Here is an 18,732-nt window from a genome sequence, read left to right on the forward strand (position 1 = left end):
GAACAAGAAAAAAATGCTTGAAAACAAAAAACAAAAAAACCCTGAAGAAGCAATTTACAGAGATAAGTAATTTACCTGACAAAGAGTTCAAAGCAATAGTAATAAGAAAGTTAATTGAACTTTGGAAAAGAATAGATAAACACAGTGAGAATTTTAACAGAGAACTGGAAAATATAAAAATGAACTAGTCAGAGCTGAAGAATACAATAACTGAAATGAAAAGTATGCTAGATGGAGTTAATAGCAGATTAGGTGACACAGAACATGTAAGTGATCTGGAAGATAGAATAAGAGAAATTACCCAACCAGAACAGCAAAAAGAAAAACAAATTGTTAAAAATGAGAATAGTTTGAGGGACTTCTGTGATAACTTTGTGTACTAATATTCACATTATAGGGGATTCCAGAAGGAGAAGAGAGAGAAAAGGGTCAAAAATGTATTTGATGAAATTATGGCTGAAAACTTCCCAAACCTAAAGAAGGAAATAGATATTCAGGTACAGGAAATATACAAAGTTCCAACAAGATAAACCCAAAGAGACCCACACCAAGACATATCATTATTAAAATGACAAAATTTAAAGATAAAGAGAGAATTTAATGGCAGTAAGAGAAAAACAAAGTCACATACAAGGGAACCCACATAAGGTTATCAGCTGACTTTTCTGGATAAATTTTGTAAGCCAGAAGAGAGTGGCATAATTTATTTAAAGTGCTGAAAGGAAAAAAACTACAACCTAAGATCCAGCAAGGTTATCATTCAGAATTTAAGTAGAGATACACGAACTTATTAGGACAAGCAAAAACAAAAAGTGGTCAGAGGTCATCAGTACTGAATAATCTTTTAAAAAGTGTTTACTGGTCTTCTTTAAAAAAGAAAAGGCTGGGACTTCCCTGGTGGTCCCCTACATTGGAAGGTTAAGAACCCACCTTCCAATGTAGGGGACATGGGTTGGAACCCTGGTCGAGGAACTAAGATCCCACATGCCATGGGACAACTAAGCCAGTGTGGCACAACTACTGAGCCTGTGCACCACTACCAGAGAGGAGCCCATGCACTGCAACTAGAGAAGCCTGTGTGCCACATCAAAGAGCCCAAATGCTGCAATGAAAAATCCCACATGAAGCAAAGAAGATCCTGTGTGCTGTAACTAAGACCCAATGCAGCCAAATAAATTTTAAAAAAAAGAAAGAAAAGGCTACAACGAGAAAGAAATTATAGGAAGGGAAAAATCCACTGATAAAGGCAAATATATAGTTAAAGCTGTGGGTCAACCACTTAAATAAACTAGTATAAATGTTAAAAGACAAAAATTGTAAAATCTACTGTAACTACAATAAACAGTTGATAGACATGAAAATGTAAAATATGACATTGATAACACAAAATGGGAGAGGTGCATAAGAAATATATAGCTTTTAGAATGCATTTGAACTAAAGTGACTGTCAGCTTGAAACAAGTAGATATAATTCTAGATCAACATATATGAGCTCCATGGTAATCACAAATCAAAACCTGCAATAGATACACATAAACTGAAGAGAAAGAAACACAAATATAACACTAAAAAGAAATCATCAAACAACAGGGAAGTGACTAAAAGAAGAAAATAATGTGGAAGAACTACAAAAGCAACTGGAAAACAAATAAAATGGCAATAATTCAAACTTATCACCTATCAGTAATCACTTTAAACGTCAATGGACTAACTGCTCCAATCAAAAGACATAAGGTGGCTGACTGAATTTTTAAAAATCTCCCTATATGTTGCCTCCAAGAGACTCACTTCAGAGCTAAAGACACAGACTGAAAGTGAGAGGATGAAAAAAGATATTTCATGCAAATGGAGATGAAAAGAAAGCTGTGGTAGCAATACTCATACCGGACAAAGAAGACTTTAAAACAAAGTCAATAATAAAAAAACAAAGAAGGGCACTATATAATGATAAAGGGACCAATACAAGAAGAGGATATAAGATTCATAAACATATATGTACCTAATATAGGAACACCTAATTATGTAAAGCAAATATTAACAGACATAAAGGGAGAAATTGACAATAATAATAGTAAGGGACTTTAACATCCCAGTTACATTAATGGACAGGTCATCCAGACAGAAATTCAATAAGGAAACAGAGGTCTTAAATGGCACATTACATCAGTTGGATGTAATTAACACCTACAGGACATTAAATCCAAAAACAGCATAAAACACATTCTTTTCAAGTACACATGGAACATTCTCCAGGATAGATCACATGCTAGGCCACAAAACAAATCTCAACAAATTTAAGAGTATAGAAATTATATCAAGAATCTTTTCTGACCACAACAGTATGAAACTAGAAATCAATTACAGGATGAAAAATGGAAAAACACAAACACATGGAGACTAAACAGCATGCTGCAAAATCTGGACATAACTGTGTTAATCATTCTCCCCCCAAAATGACTCTTTAAAATAAGAATATAAAAACAATAACAAAACATCAAGGAGATAAGGGAGGATGTCATCAGTTAGCGGATAAGAGGGTCCATCACTTTTCTATGAGGGAGGGAAAAGTGTATGGAAGTGTAGAGACAAATGAAGCGCAGTGGAGAAACACAAAGCCTAGATCAGTCATAGGAGAGGCAGCTGCATCAGAGGAGATGATCGGCATGCTTTGTAGAACTCAAAGAGAACCTAGAGATGTCTCTAGCAAATAAAATGAAGGAAAAAAATAAAATAGAAGTGGAGTTGCAAACAGAAGGGTTAGTTGAAGGTCATTATTCAGCAAATTATTTCCTAAACTAGAACGAAAACAGAAGGATGCATGTAATTGGTAGGAAGTCATAATTGAGACATCACATAACATAACATATTTGGTGTAATTTTTAAGAAATATTTTCAGAACTGATGCAAAGTGGTAATTCAGTGATAGTTGTTAAACAAAATGTACAATATGTTTTCCAAAATACATGTTAAAAATGTATCTGTAGAATAAATTAATCATTATTTCTGAAAACAACCAACTTGTATTTAAAATACAGTAAATAAGTTGTTTTCCTTTACCCTATCTTTTCTAATATTTTTAGAAAATATTATAATCTGTGGTTTTTTAAAATTTCTACATGCATTTCCTGGCAGTCTCATGTTTGCCTTGATTTCTATTTGCAGGCAGTGACTCTGAGATGTAGGTTTTCACCTCTTCTCTCTCTCAACTATTTTATAGATTTTTCTGCTTAGCTGTCTTACTAATTAATCACAAAAAAATAAATCATTCATGTCAACTCTAAATTGCTTACTTTGGAGCTATTTAAGCATGTTTTCTTTTTCTTCATATTCAGAGTAGAACTACACTTAATCTCTTCTTTAAAAGAGCAAAAATTAAATTTAGTCAATTTTTAAATCTCTTCAAAATAATTATTTCTCTTAAAAACTATAATCATAATATTTTAATAGTCTTCATACTAATATCTGATGTTTTAAAATGCAGTTTCCAAAGCAAATTCTATACATTCTTATTAACATCTTATGGTTTCAACTAACCCCAAATGTGATAAAATTATTTCTTCACTGTTTCCTACTTATTTAAACTCAATTATTCTATTGAAGCCTTTAATCCTTCTGCTTTATGGAAACTAATTATTCAGGGATTTAATTACTTTTCTAGAAATGTTCAAGACCTTGGTTCTAGTTATTTTTTGCCATTGAACTGAATCTCTATCTTAGGTTCGGTGAAACACTAGTGCCTCTGGCACTATTTTGAGGGTAGTGTCTAGAGAATATGACGACTTCTTACACTTCACTGTTACAAATATGATCCAATCCTTGTCTTTCTTCTGGATTAATATAATATTAATATTAATATAATATTTTTGTAAATGTATTTCACCCCTGCTCCATACTGCAGACAGAAGAGTCCTTTGAAAATATGTCAGGTTTTGTCCTTGGATTGCACTAGGCTCCAAGTAAAAGTCCAAGTCTTTTACAATAGGCCAAGCTATCTCTTTAACCTCACCGTCTAAAGTCCCCACTTCTTCATTACCATTGGTCTCTTTGGTACCCTTCAAACATGCCAAGTAAACTCCCACCTTAGGGTTTTTTCATTTCCTATTTCCTCTGCTTCAAAAGTTCTCTTTCAAGGTATCTATATTGTATGCTACCTCACTTCATGTTTCTCCTCAAATGTCAGCTTCTTAGTAAAACTTTCTCTGAATACTTCTAGATACGATTGAATTATCCACCCCAACTCCTACTAAGACCCATAACTCCCTAAGTTTTTTCATAATACTAATTACATTCCAATACATCATGTATTTTCTTTTTTTTGCTGTTGGTGATTATCTCCTATTAGAATATAAGCAAAGAAAGGCAAGGTTTGTATTAGGTTCTGTACTATGAACAGTGCTAAGATGCTCAATATATATTTGTGGAATAAATGAATTATTTCACCATTTTCTTAGGCTACTTCTGCTTGCTGATGCATTCCCCAAATTGCTTTCAAGCTTCATGACTATCAATTTGCTTAAAGCAAGTGAATTTTACTTTAATATCTATCATTACCACATTATATTACATATCTCTATATATACCTTCTACAACTACCCAAACTCATGCCATCTAAATCCAAACCTTTTACTTATTCAAATTATGCTCAGAGCTGTCTTCTTTCTAGTATACTAGAAAACTCTGATCATTTTCTGTAATAATGTAATTCTACTACAATATGAGGTTTTATAACTTCATTTACTATAACATGATCAATTAATTAAGGAATATGAATTGCATTTATTTCATAATTACCAGTTACAATGTGAATAAAATAGAAAGCCAGAATTTATGGGTAGTAATAAAACTTTAAGTGTTTTGTGTTTTGTGTTTTTATAAAAATGTGTGATAAAAATGATAATAATGCAGATTTTTTCAGTGATGTGGTAGGATTTAGAATTATGCAATTGTACTCTAAAAAGCAAAAAACCAAAAAACTCCAGTATTGGCATTCCTATAGGAAAATAACACCATTATTTTGAGTGTAAAATACCCTAAATCCCAATCTTTCTCTCCATTGGAACAATGATTTTATAAAATGATTTTCAATGTTCTGAGGTTTCTTAGGAATAAAACTATTGTCATAGCAAGAGTCTATTCTTAGCAAAACTAGCCATACTATTACAATTGGGATTATGACAATTACTTCTTAAATATTCCCTTTTATATTATACTTCCACTTTGTATCCCTTTACTGTTTCCTACTCTCTCCACAGAAAAAAAAATAAGATTACATATAATAATAAAAATAATTAACATCTGAAGAGCATTTTGACATTTTCAAAGCAGTTTTACTTATATTTCCTCATTTAATGTTAACAACAATGCTGTAAATTGATATTATTTTCATTATTTAAAGAACGTGATGAGCCCACGATTTCAAGATAGTACTGATAGTGTCAGACACAACTTAAGCCTAGTTCTAGATATCATTTTTCCCTGTCCTGTCACTCTACATAAGAATAGAGAAATAACATGTTTTTAAAATAATTTTATCCAAATGACTGTTGTTTATGGTTATCTTTATTTTTCATAATCTATGAAGACATCAATGATAAGGTGAATAAACAAATAAAATCTGTTGTATCTTATATTACAAATATTAAATTAAAACTGAAAAGTCAGGAAATATTCCTAGTAAGAATTATGAAAAAGTAAGTTTTAATCTGAGTTAACAAACTGACATAATCCTTGACAGACTGCATTCAGTGTAAGCAGGATTTAATTAAGGTTACTACTGGACTAGATATTCAAACAACTGAAGACTAAGGGAACATAATAAAGATATACAATCATATTTTCTGGATGAATAAATCACAATATATTTATTTAGCATTGTCATGTGCAGCTATATGGGAAATGAAGCAAAAAGAAAAATATGCTCCCTGTATATATACTTACTAAAATACCCCCCCATATTTTGAGCCAAGTGGAAAATATTAATAAAAAGCTCTATAACAAAAAAATGAGTACTTGTAAAGCACTGCATTCCACAATCTGTTCACACACTGTTGTCAACCTTCATAAATCCACCTAGCAAGGACCCGACCACCCAGTGGTTCAGAAACTGTGGAAAGATGGAAAACAACAGTACTTGTCATTGAACAAAAATGCAGCATCATAAAACAAACCAAGAAAACAAGTCTGTCTATTTAAAATTTTGATATTTTATCATAGATTTTTACATTAATTTTTATTTTTCAAAATACTGCATTAAAAATATTTTATCCTGGGCTTCCCTGGTGGCGCAGTGGTTGAGAGTCCACCTGCCGATGCAGGGGACATGGGTTCGTGCCCCGGTCTGGGAGGATCCCACATGCCGCGGAGCGGCTACACCCATGAGCCATGGCCGCTGAGCCTGCGCGTCCAGAGCCTGTGCTCCGCAATGGGAGAGGCCACAGCAGTGAGAGGCCCGGGAACCGCAAAAAAAAAAAAAAAAAAAAAAAAATTTATCTTGTTTACTGAGATTTTTGGTACACGCCCTTCAATCTGGCACCTCATCTTAATCCCAGCCCTGTCTCCAGGTACATTTATAAGTATCACTGAAAAAAGATGACTGAAAAGCTATAACTATAGATTGAAATAATCTACCTCAACAACAAAAAGTGCATGTTCTATTACACCATAGCATATTAAGCTAATGAGTTCTTATGCCACACTTCCAAATCTAAATCTTAACTTCACAACTTAAGCAACATCACAAGGATGATTACTACAGCATAGTTATTTGGAGATTATTGTTAGAAATACTATAGATACATTACAAAGAATTAACTCTATAACCATAAACTTGGCAACATTTCCATGATATCGTAGGTAACTGAGAAAAACAATCCAAAGTATATCAGTACTATGCTAATATTGTAAAATTAATGATAATAAATCATTCTGATCATACACATATCTATACAAAAATGTGTGACATTTTAAAAAGTTATATTTGAAGAGAAAAAGAGGAAGAAAAGGTGGAAATAAGCCAAATTTCTAAATGACACTTTAAAATAAATGTCCATACAAACAGAGCATGCATGTTATGATTTCATTTATATAAGTGTAAATGTGTTTGTATATGGTATTGAAGAGATACTTGAAATGATGGTCACAAAAATGTTAATTGTGATAACATCAAAGTTGTGGAATTTAAGGTAAATGTTTTCCAAGTAAATGTTGAATCTTTTCACAATTAATATATATTATTTCTATGACCAAAAATTTTAAATATTTTATAAGATCACATAGCAGCAACTGCATTTGAGCTTCAAAAATGAATTTGAGGTCTTTGTTCAAAATGACAGACTGAGCATGAGCTGTAATTCCCTTAGTATTAAAAAATAAACATTAAATGCATAATTATATACTCTGTTGAAAAAGGAAAAATATTTTGTGTGTGTGGTGAGGATGCAGAGCTCTTGACACTGGTTGCTCATGTGAAGCTTGTCAGAGAAGAATATTTAAGGGTAAACAGATGTATGATGAGGAGAAAACCATATATTTTTGTGACAAGAATAGTTGGGAAAGAACTGTCCAAAGAGAAATAAGCACAAGTGCAAAGATCAGAAATCCTGAGGGAGAAAAGAGAAGCTGACCAGAGATTTGGATAACCAGAGAACAATGAGAAGCTGGACTTTGGGAAGAATGGACAGGGCCAGATCCCCCAAGGTACCTGTGGACTTGCTAAGGAGTTTAGTTTTTTTTTTTTTTTTTTTTGAGTTTAGATGTTATTAGAAGAGCAATGGTAAATCAGTAAGCAGATTTAACTGGAGAACAAATGAACTTCAGTTTGTGTTTTGAAAAGAGTATTCCAGCAACTATGTAAATACCAGATTGGAAGGCAGAAGTAGTGGACACTGAGAACCTACAAAGGAGGCTATCACTGTACCCAAGTAGGAAGTTATGGTGACTTGCTCAGAGACTGACGTCAGTGTGAAGGGAATGAAGCAGACAAAACCAAGATATATTTTGGAGTTAACCCTGAAAAGACTTACTGATATTCAGGTGTAAAAGGGATAGAAAGTATTAAGTATAATGCCTACGTTTGGCACTTCAATGAATCCTCGTCTGATTTATGGAAAGAGAAGGAAATGGAAAAGAAACAGCTTTAGAGTCACTGGGAATGAGGCAGGTGGGCAAAGGAAACTGAGAGTTCTATTTTGGGTATGGTAAGTAGAAGATACCAAAAAGATGGCTCAATACATGAATGTAGAGTTCAGAGAAAGGTCATGGTTTATTTGTTTTTGTAATCTCCCAATGGCTAAAAACTAATTTTGTTTCGCAAGTTCATAACATTTTACTTGGAAATTTCACCTGTAGAAAGTTATATTTAGGAAATGAAAGTGTGGACATAAATTCATTTATAATAATTTCATCATACATGATAACAAAGAAATTAGGTGAATGTGCATAAATAAAAAATGATACTACAAAGAAAATTCAGACAGGATTTGGTGACTTGTTAGATGGTGCTAAGGGCATTGTTTTATGATAAAGTTAGTATTACAAGCTAGAGCTGAAGAAAAATGTATTATAGAAAGCTCTTTGAACTATTTCCTTCCTTCTGTTGTTTATATTTATGATAAACAATGTACTTACATATTTTAATACCATATTTCACAAAAATATAAAAATGTATAAAATTAAAACACATAAGGGTTTGTTCTTATAAGTAGCATTTGGAAATAAATTTTTATAATACTATTTGCATAAAAATAACTTGAAATATAGAAATACTTCAAAATGACAAAAGTTAATTATCTTATTTTTTTATCCATTCATCCACCTTGTCTTTTGATTGGAGCATTTAGTCCATTTACATTTAAAGTAAATATATAAAGTATATGTATATGTATAGCTGATTTTCTTTGTTATAAAGCAGAAACTAACATACCATTGTAAAGCAATTATACCCCAATAAAGATGTTTAAAAAAAATAAAAATAAATAAAAGGAGGAGACAACTGCAAAAATAATAAAAAATTTCAAAAATAAAGTAAATATTGACAGGTATGTAATTACTTACATTTTGTTACTTGTGTTCTGATTGTTTTTGTAGCTCTTCTCTGTTCCTTTCTGCTTCTCTTTTTATCTTCCCTTGTGATTTGATGACTTTCTTTAGTGTTATGTCTACATATCTTTTTCTTTATTTTTTGTATATCTGTTATATATTTTTGTTTTGTGGTTACCATGAAGGTCATACATAACAACCTGTGTATATAGCAATCTATTTTAATTTGATAGTGATTTAAACTTGTGTGCATTCTCAAAGCAGCACATTTCTACTGCCCCTCCATCATTTAATGCTTTTGATGTCATATTTTACATCTTTTTATTTTGTGTGACTCAACTATTTTAGGGATAAATGATTTTACTGTGTTTGTCTTTTAACCATCATGCTAATTTTATAGATGTTTGCTCCACTACATTTACTGTATGTTTGCTTTTATAGTGAGATTTTTTTCTTTCATAAGTTTCTTGTTTCCAGTTATGGCCTTTTCTTTTCCATTTAAAGAAGTCCCTTTAAGGTCAATCCCCTCAGCCTCCACCACCACGACCCCTCTGCCAGAACTCCAGCACCACCTTGGGCCAGCAATCCTCTATGGGAGGGAGCAAAGCGGTCAGTGGCTGGATGGGTAGCTGACGGGGACAATTGGGACAGCAGTGGGGCAGCCTGTGGTCCTGCATATTGGAAAGTGACATCTCCATGGGGCCAACCTGTAGTACCCATGCATTCTAAGGTGGACAGCAAATTCTGTGTTTATAAGAACACTTCCAACTGCTGTACTGAGGGCACATGTATTTTCAGTGGGACTTGAAATTCCTGGAGAACTGCTTTTGGTAAAAAGGTGGCAATAATTTCTTTAATATACATGTCTTAATTTTCTGTTTTTTGTGTTTCAGAAAGACATCAAGAAAGTATGAACAACTTTGGTAATGAAAAGTTTGACTGCCATTTCCTGAATAAAGGCTTTATTGCAAGGACATTCTGGACCAAAAATAATTAATGAAATTTCTTGTTCTGATGATAAGGCTGTCTTCTATGTTGTAGATCTGGGAGACATTCTAAAGAAATAACTGAGATGGTTAAAAGCTTTTCCTCTAGTCATCCCCTTTTATTCAGTCAAATGCAATGATAGCCAAACCACAGTGAAGACCTTAGCTTCCATCAGAACAGGATTTGACTGTGCCTGCATGACCAAAATACAATTGGTGCAGAGTCTCAGGGTGCCTCCAGAGACTTGCGAATTCTTGTAAACAAGTGTCTCAGATTAAGTATGTTGCCGATAATGGAATCCAGATGATGACTTTTGATAGTGAAGTTGAGTTGATGACGGAGACGCTAATGAATTGAGTGGGGATGGTGACAGCTTTCCCATGTTTTTCTGTTTCTTCCATGTATTAGCTACATGTATTGTAACACCTCTTCTTTTTCAGACTGAAATCCAGTTGGTGCAGAGTCTCGGGGTGCCTCCAGAGAGGATTATGTATGCAAATCCTTGTAAACAAGTGTCTCAGATTAAATACGCTGCCAATAATGGAGTCCAGATGATGACTTTTGATAGTGAAGTTGAGTTGATGAAAGTTGCCAGGGCACATCCAAAGGCAAAGTTGGTTTTGTGTGTTGCCACTGATGATTCCAAAGCAGTCTGTCACCTCAGTGTGAAATTTGGCACCAGAGTCAAAACTAGCAGGCTCTTTTTGAAATGGGCAAAAGAGCTAAATATTGACGTCATTGGTGTCAGCTTCCACATGGAAAATGTCTGTACTGATCCTGAGACTTTCATGCAGGCCGTCTCTGATGCCTGCTGTGTCTTTGACATGGTAGCTGAGGTTTATTTCCACATGTATTTGCTTAATGTTGGTGGTGGTTTTCTCGGATCTGAGGATGTTGTGTTTGAGCTGATTCCTTCAGGCATGCTGGTGGGTGGGGTTGGCTACAAAGCCTAGCCTCAACCACGGCTGGCTATTATGCTGATGGGAGGGACTAGCCTCCAGCCAGCTGTCTACAAGGCCTGGCTGTAACTGCTGCAGGTGTACTGATAATGCAGGGCTGGCCCCTGAATTGACTGGCTGCAGGACCTGATGACATCTGTCACAAGAACGCTGGTGTGAGGGGCTAATCAGAGTGGGAGCTACTTTGGAGGGAGACCAGTGCTGGCAGAGGCTGCCCACCAGGTGGAGCAAGGCTGGCTCCCTGGAGCAGGAGCCACTTTGAAGAGGCACTAGTCTTGACCAGGATGGCCTGCCGGGTGGAGGAGTCACTTAGGAGGGGCTGGTCAGGGTGGGTGGTTTGGGTGGGAGGGTCCTCAGGGGAATGCCGGGACCGAACACATGGTGTTAGGTTGATGAAGAGTGAGAGAAATGGTACCCACCAGCACCAGGCCAGCTAAGCAGAAGGACTATTCCAAACAAATGGAGGCTGCCAGCATTTTTGTCCATGGCGAAAGTCCCACCAAATCCCTGCCCTTCTGGCACACTCCCTAAAATTAGCAAATGAATCTCCTTCTTATATGACCTGGATGTTTTTTCAAGCCATTGCCCCTGTGCTGGGACTTGGAGCAAGTAAGTTTGTGTATGAGCCCTTCAAGAGTAGTCTTGGCTTCCCACAATCCTCAGGCTCTCCCAAATATAAGCCCCCTATTTTTCAAAAGCAGAAGTATGGGAGTCCATCTTCCAGTGCAAGTCTCCCCTGGTAGGGAGCCCAACATGGGGCTAGACCGCTTGGTCTTCGGGGGACCTCTGCAGGTCCTTAATTGTAGGAAATCTGTCCTGCTAGTCTTCAGGTTGTTCTCAGAGACAGTTGTTCTATATGTAGTTGTAGTTTCCGTGTGTCCTTGGGATGACGTGAGCTCAGGATCTTCCTACTCCACCATCTTGATCCAGACACTCTAGTATCTCATTTTTAAAATTTCTCTTTTTTATTACTAGTTAGGTTAACCTTTTTTATAATGAATTTATTAGCCCATGCATTTTTAATTGTGAATGTACTTGTGAATCAATGTTGATTTTTCTTTTTTTTTAAACTTTTGATCCACTTCACTCATTTCTGCTACCCCCACCTCTTGCCTCCAGCAACCACCAATCTGTTGTCTTTATCTATGAGCTTGGGTTTTTATTTTATTTTGTTTTGTTATTTTTTTATTCCACGAATAAGATAGATCAGATGGTATTTGTCTTTCTCTGTCTGACTTATTTCACTTAGCACACTATTCTCTTGAGCCCAAAGCATGGAGAAGAGTTCCCTTGTTGTTGTTTGTGTTGGGTGTATATATGGGGTTTTTTTGACCTATTAAAAATATAGTCACTCACTTTTATTTATAAGTACTATTTTGTCATTAGTTGAAATAAGGGTATCCTAGTGCAGTGCCTTGATCATAGGAGGCTCTAATAGCCAGAAGTAAGTGCATAAGTAATTTGGGAAGCAAAAATACAGAACTAAGAACCAGTGGCCTTGGCATAGCCATGATGCTTTGAAGAAATGGACCGACTGCCTTGGGTTACTTGCAGAGGTACTCTTCAGATGTCATCAGAAACTGTTTCAGGAGCTCAACTTCCACACTATAGCAGATGAAAAAGATAGTCACCCAGCATCACAACCTCAAAAGGTATGACAGAAATTTGTCACATACCCAAGAAGAAGGCAGACATAGAAGTGAGAAGTCCTTCAACTACCATCCTACTCCTGCCTCACAAAGCCACAAGGACAGAAGAGCCACAGCCAAGAGCCCTGCCACTCTCTGCACCATGCTGTATTTCATCAATTGAGACTGCTTTAATTTCACTTCCTGTAGAGACTAGAAGAATAATTTCTGAATCAGTACACATTTTTATTTCCCATGAAAATTTATAGAACTTAGATGAGGGTTTTTTTTTTTTAATGTACAGCTTTGGGACTAAACTAAAAAAATATTCTTCTGCTTCATGTAAATCAACAAAGGCCACTTGTGCTTATAAGATATAGTTTGAAAGATCATGCACTGGAAAGGATTTTGGCAAGTACGGATAAAACCTGATTCTATACTTATTTGGAATTCAGCACTAACCTTTCATAATCTAATGCAAATAAACATCTATTAAAATACAAGTAAAATGATACACTCAGTTTCTACTGTAAAACTTAGAGTTTAGCAGCTCGTTAACTACAAAGGAAAAAAAGATTACTAGAAGCTTTTTAAATAACTGAAAGAAGTAATGGATGCCATAAGCCTCCTCAAATTCTGTAAAAGATTTATAGTTTGATCCTGCCAAATGATAACTGGCAGGCTATTAAACTGCGTGAAAAATGAGATATGTTATTTTCTGCATAATGTAACTTGCATAACAATGAAAAGTGTTTGCTAAGGAATGCTTCTGCTTTAGTTCTTGTTCACTCTCTTTAACTCCAGAAAGTGTGTTTAACGTAAACCCTTGGATTGATATTATGCTGACAATCTTCATGTAGTACTATGAACTGATTAGACTAAGTACTAGACTCAGAGTAAAAAGTATTTAAATACAGTACCAGAGTATTCATTGCTTTGCTGTATGACTGCAGACAGCTCTGTCTTTGGACAGACCCCCAACTCTCCAATTTATCTTGATAATTAACATAACTTACTATTGAGCATAAACTTCACTGGATAAAAATCAAGCTCTCATTACAGTTTCCCATGATATCTTTGACAACAGCACACAGTGATGGTAATTTTGATATATAATATAATCCATTTTACCAAAAACATTTATCGAGGGTTCCACATGTGTCTAGAGCCATTCTAAGAGCTTTACTCATTTAATCTTCTCATGAACCAAAAGACTAGATCCTATTATGAACCCCTCTTTGGAAAAGAGGAAATTGAGCCAGAGAGATGTTATGTAACTTATCCAAGGTCAAAGCTGCTAAAGTGTGGAGTCTATATTTTATGCCAGGCAGTTTGACTCAAGAGAGATCAAACCTAAGGCCAAATGGATAATACTCTAGGCACACTCTGTTTATCTTTTGAGGATCAGACTCTGTCCTAAGCACTTTGCACATAATAACTCATTACAATTAGTAATGAAAATAAAAACAAAAATAAACAAATGGGACCTAATTAAACTTCAAAGCTTTTGCACAGCAAAGGACACCATAAACAAGATGAAAAGACAACACTCAGAATGGGAGGAAATATTTGCCAGTGAAGCAACAGACAAAGGATTAATCTACAAAATATACAAACAGTTCATGGAGTTCAATATCAATAAAACAACCCAATCAAAATATGGGCAGAAGACCTAAATAGACATCTCTCCAAGGAAGACATACAGATGGCCAAGGGACACAAGAAAGGATGCTCAACATCACTGATTATTAGAGAAATGCAAATCAAAACTACAATGAGGTATCACCTCACACCAGTCAGAATGGCCATCATCAAAAAAATCTACAAACAGTAAATGCTGGAGAGGGTGTGGAGAAAAGGGAACCCTCTTGCACTGTTGGTGAGAATGTAAATTGATACAACCTCTATGGAGAACAGTATGGAGGTTCCTTAAAAAACTAAAAATAGATTTACCATATGACCCAGCAATCCAACTACTAGGCATATACTCTGAGAAAACCATAATTTAAAAGGACACATGTACCCCAATATTCATTACAGCACTATTTACAATAGCCAGGACATGGAAACAACCTAAATGTCCATCGAGAGATGAACAGATAAAGAAGATGTGGTACCTATATACAGTGGAATATTACTCAGCCATAAAAAGGAACAAAATTGGGTCATTTGTAGAGATGTGGTTAGACCTAGAGTCTGTCATACAGAGTGAAGTAAGCCAGAAAGAGGAAAAACAAATATTGTGTATTAACACATATATGTGGAATCTAGAAAAATGGTACAGATGAACCTATCTGCAAGGCAGGAATAGAGACACAGACGTAGAGAAAGGACATGGGGACACGGTGGGGGAGGAGAGGGTTAGACAAACTGGGAGATTAAGAATGATATATATACACTACCATATATAAAATAGGTAGCTAGTGGGAACATTCTATAAAGCACGGGAAGCTTAGCTCAGTGTTCTGTGACAATCTAGATGGGTGAGGTAAGGAGGTGGGAGGGAGGTCCAAGAGGAAGGGAATATAGGTATACATATAGCTGACTCACTTCATTGTGTGGCAGAAACTAACAAAACATTGTAAAGCAATTATACTCCATTAAAGAAAAGTTAAAAAAAAAACTATTACACAGAATTAATCCAATGTCAGAATTTAAAAAACAAAAAAGTATCAGACATTTAGTAACTTGCTTATAATCGTATTATGCAATAATTAGTGAATCCTGAATTCACCAGCCTGATTCAAAAGCCTATGCTATTGACAAGGAGAGTGTATGGCCAGCTTCAGTTTACTCCAACTTTATGAGATGTATTAAATAGAGAAATCACAGCTATTTAACCAAGTCAAACATTTTTTTTCTTTTTCTTTTTTTTTTTTTTTTGGATTTCAAAAATCAAATAGACTGCACAGTAAAAGGAAAAATAGATAAATGTGCTAGGAATGAAAATATATCAGTTATACAGACTCCAAAATTACAACAAAACCCTCAGGGTGTTGAAATCCCTCTGACCTGCCTGAGCTTGTTTAAGAGGAATACTGGCCCTGGGAGTCCATTCAAGCCTCCAGGCAAAGCTCCCTATGTATAGGCACTACAAAAAGGAGATGGGGAAGGACAAGAGAAAAACATCAATATTTTTTTTTTATGTCAGCCAAAGCACTGTCTACTGCATGCTGCAAAATGCAAAAGAAATCAACTGTATCTCTATATGTAGTCAGTTATCAGATTCCAGGTAACAGTGCAGCCATAATGTGAGGTACCAATGTATCTCTTAACTTTGGCCAAGATGATCACCGTATCACTGTTACTTTTGGCCTGCATTCTGCAATTACAGCTGACATCAAGTCACCAACTGGTGTTAAGGTTTTTCTTCCATGTTTTTTCCCACTAGGTAAGCTCCATATTTATTTTTCTATTCTCAGATTTTTTAGAATGTATATATATGTACACAGAAAATAATTCTTTTTGCATAAATTATTCAAAGTCAGCCAGCCAGACCAATAATAAAAAAGCTGATTAGAAAAGAAATACTATTGTTAATCAACTTGAAAGCTCAGAAATCAAATGGTGCATAAACAATTGCTGCTAACTCTGCAATATTAACTTGCTTTTTGGAGTGGATTGTTTTTTAAGATAGTGTTCATCTGCTGGTACATCTGCCATTAAAGCTCATGGATACAGAGGTTTTCTCTAAACTTTACTATCCAAATAACTCCCCCTATGCAAGGGGTCACAAACTCATTTAGCTCTGTACCTTAGACTTCAAAGTAAGTGATTTTCATCAAATTCTAGATATTGGACCACTTCCTTCCCCCAAATGCATGTAGAAAATAAGTATATTCTTCCTCTTTTTACTTACTTCCTGACTAGAAGTCTAGCAGGGAACTGCGTTTCTGACTTATAATTGCTATAGCAGTATGCTTCTGAATTTGACCTTTGATAGAGAAACAAAAAGAGTATGATAGCACCATGATTTTCTATTCTTTATTCCCATAACAGACTGAAAAACCCCAACCCTGATTAAAATTAAATTTGTCAAAAGGCATTACACAGCAACATTCTTTGAATATATACCCCTGCAAAAAATAATTTCAATTGCAAACCACAAAGACATATCTATGTGTCTGATTTCAAGTGTATTTTATCATATCCATTTGAACTATCATGGGAATAATTATGAAGCAAACAAATTATTAGTTGCAAAACAAGTGGAAATTCTTCAGTTTCATTTGTAAAATAATGGTAATATTATTCACCTTAAAGAGCTATCATGAGGATTAAATGAGACCATGTGTGCAAAGTATTTAACATAGTGCTGGTAACACTGGGCACATAATAAGTGTTAAGCATTGATACTGAGTAAGACTGTTACCCACACAATCTCCTTAAGAGTGATTGACACTATGACTTCAAGTACCACTAAATATGAACAGCTTCCACGTGTGCATTTCTAGACTATAAATGCCTCTGAACTTCAGAAAAATATATATGTAACAACTGTACATCTCTACTTGGATGTTTCTAAAGCATGCGCAGCTCAGTGTGCTGGAAATAGAGTTTTACATTTTCATCAAACCAAATATAATTCACCTCTATTCAAAAATCTGTGAGTTGTCCTAGATTTTCTCTCTTTTACATCACACACCTAATGTCTCCTAGTTCTGTTGATTGAACTTTCTAAATATATTCCATGTCTATATCTCCTTATACATATTACCACTGCCATTGGTGTAGTTCAAGATCTGATCATTTCTTGCGTGGATTCCTGCCATCCTTTTTAATTGGTTTTTCAGCTTCCATGTGTGCCCCCTTCAGCATATCTTCTACACTGCCACTAAAGCTGCCAAATGTAAATCTGACCATGTTACTCACTGGTAAAATACTTCAGTGACTCCCAGTTACCTACAGAATAGAGACCAAATTCTTTAATGTCTGGATCTCTTGGAAGACAATAAATATCACCTTCTTACCTGCAAAATTAGAACGATAATAAGAAATAAAATAAAAGAATGAGAAATAAGAAACTAAAACACCTCCTTTATTACTGATGAAGCTATGATGAATATATAGTTTATACTTGCAGTCAAGTTGTCTCTTAACCTTGAATCCTATAATCAGAAAACTTACCCTCCCAGCCCCAGGCAGAGCTAAACTAGAGCAAGTCTTCCCACCCTGGTGAAGGTGCTCCCTGCTAGCAGTACACTTCAAGAGGAAGAATGGTTTACCCTAGGAGTTTTACAGTTTCAGGTCTTATGTTTAAGTCTTTAATCCATTTTGTGTTGATTTTTGTGTATGGTTTAATATAAGTATAAAATTTCATTCTTTTGGATGTGGATATCCAGTTTTCTCAACACTATATGTTGAAGAGACTATCCTTTGAGTATTCTCGGTTCCCTTGTTGACTGGCGATGTACACCTGAGTTTATTTTTGGGCTGTCTATTCTGTCGCATTGGTCTATATATCTGTTTTTATGACAGATATTAGTCTTGACAATGACTTCTTGAATATGACACCGAAAGCATAGGTAACAAAACAAAAAATAGATTAGTGGGACTGCATCAAATTAAAAAGCTTCTACAAAGCAAAGAATGATGGACACAATAAAAAGTCAACCTATGGAATGGGAGAAAATATTTGCAAACTATAGATCTGAGAAAAGGTTAATATCCAAAACACACGAAGAACTCCTCCAACTTAATAGTAAAAAAAATAAATGACACAATTTTTTAAAATGGGCAGAGGACTTGAATAGACATTTCTCAAAGAAGATATACAAATGGTCAACAGTCACATGAAAAGATACTCAACATGACTAATCATCAGAGAAATGTAAATCAAAACCACAATGAGATATCACTTCACACTTGTTAAGATGGCTGTTACCAACAAAACAACAACAAAAGAAATGACAAGTGTTGATGAGCATGTAGAGAAATTGTGCATTGTTGGTGGAAATTTAAATAGTGCAGTGACTATGGAAAACAGTATGGAGTTCCCCCAAAAGATTAAAAATAGTAATACCATATGACCCAGCAATCCTAATTATGGATATTTATCCAAAACAAATGAAATAACTGTCTCAAAGAGATATCTGCATTCCCATGTTCCCAACATTATTCAC

General features: G+C 35.0%; 1 protein-coding gene and 1 pseudogene across 1 annotated transcript in view; one reads left to right on the forward strand and one right to left on the reverse strand.

Annotated features, from left to right (window-relative positions):
* The window catches only part of CNBD1 (cyclic nucleotide binding domain containing 1), a 438,365-nt gene that overhangs the window by 148,742 nt on the left and 270,891 nt on the right, over positions 1–18,732 (reverse strand).
* On the forward strand, positions 9,947–13,887 carry LOC102988672 (ornithine decarboxylase-like; annotated as a pseudogene).

The sequence above is a fragment of the Physeter macrocephalus genome, chromosome 15 (genome assembly GCF_002837175.3).
Source record: "Physeter macrocephalus isolate SW-GA chromosome 15, ASM283717v5, whole genome shotgun sequence".
Lineage (NCBI taxonomy): Eukaryota > Metazoa > Chordata > Mammalia > Artiodactyla > Physeteridae > Physeter > Physeter macrocephalus.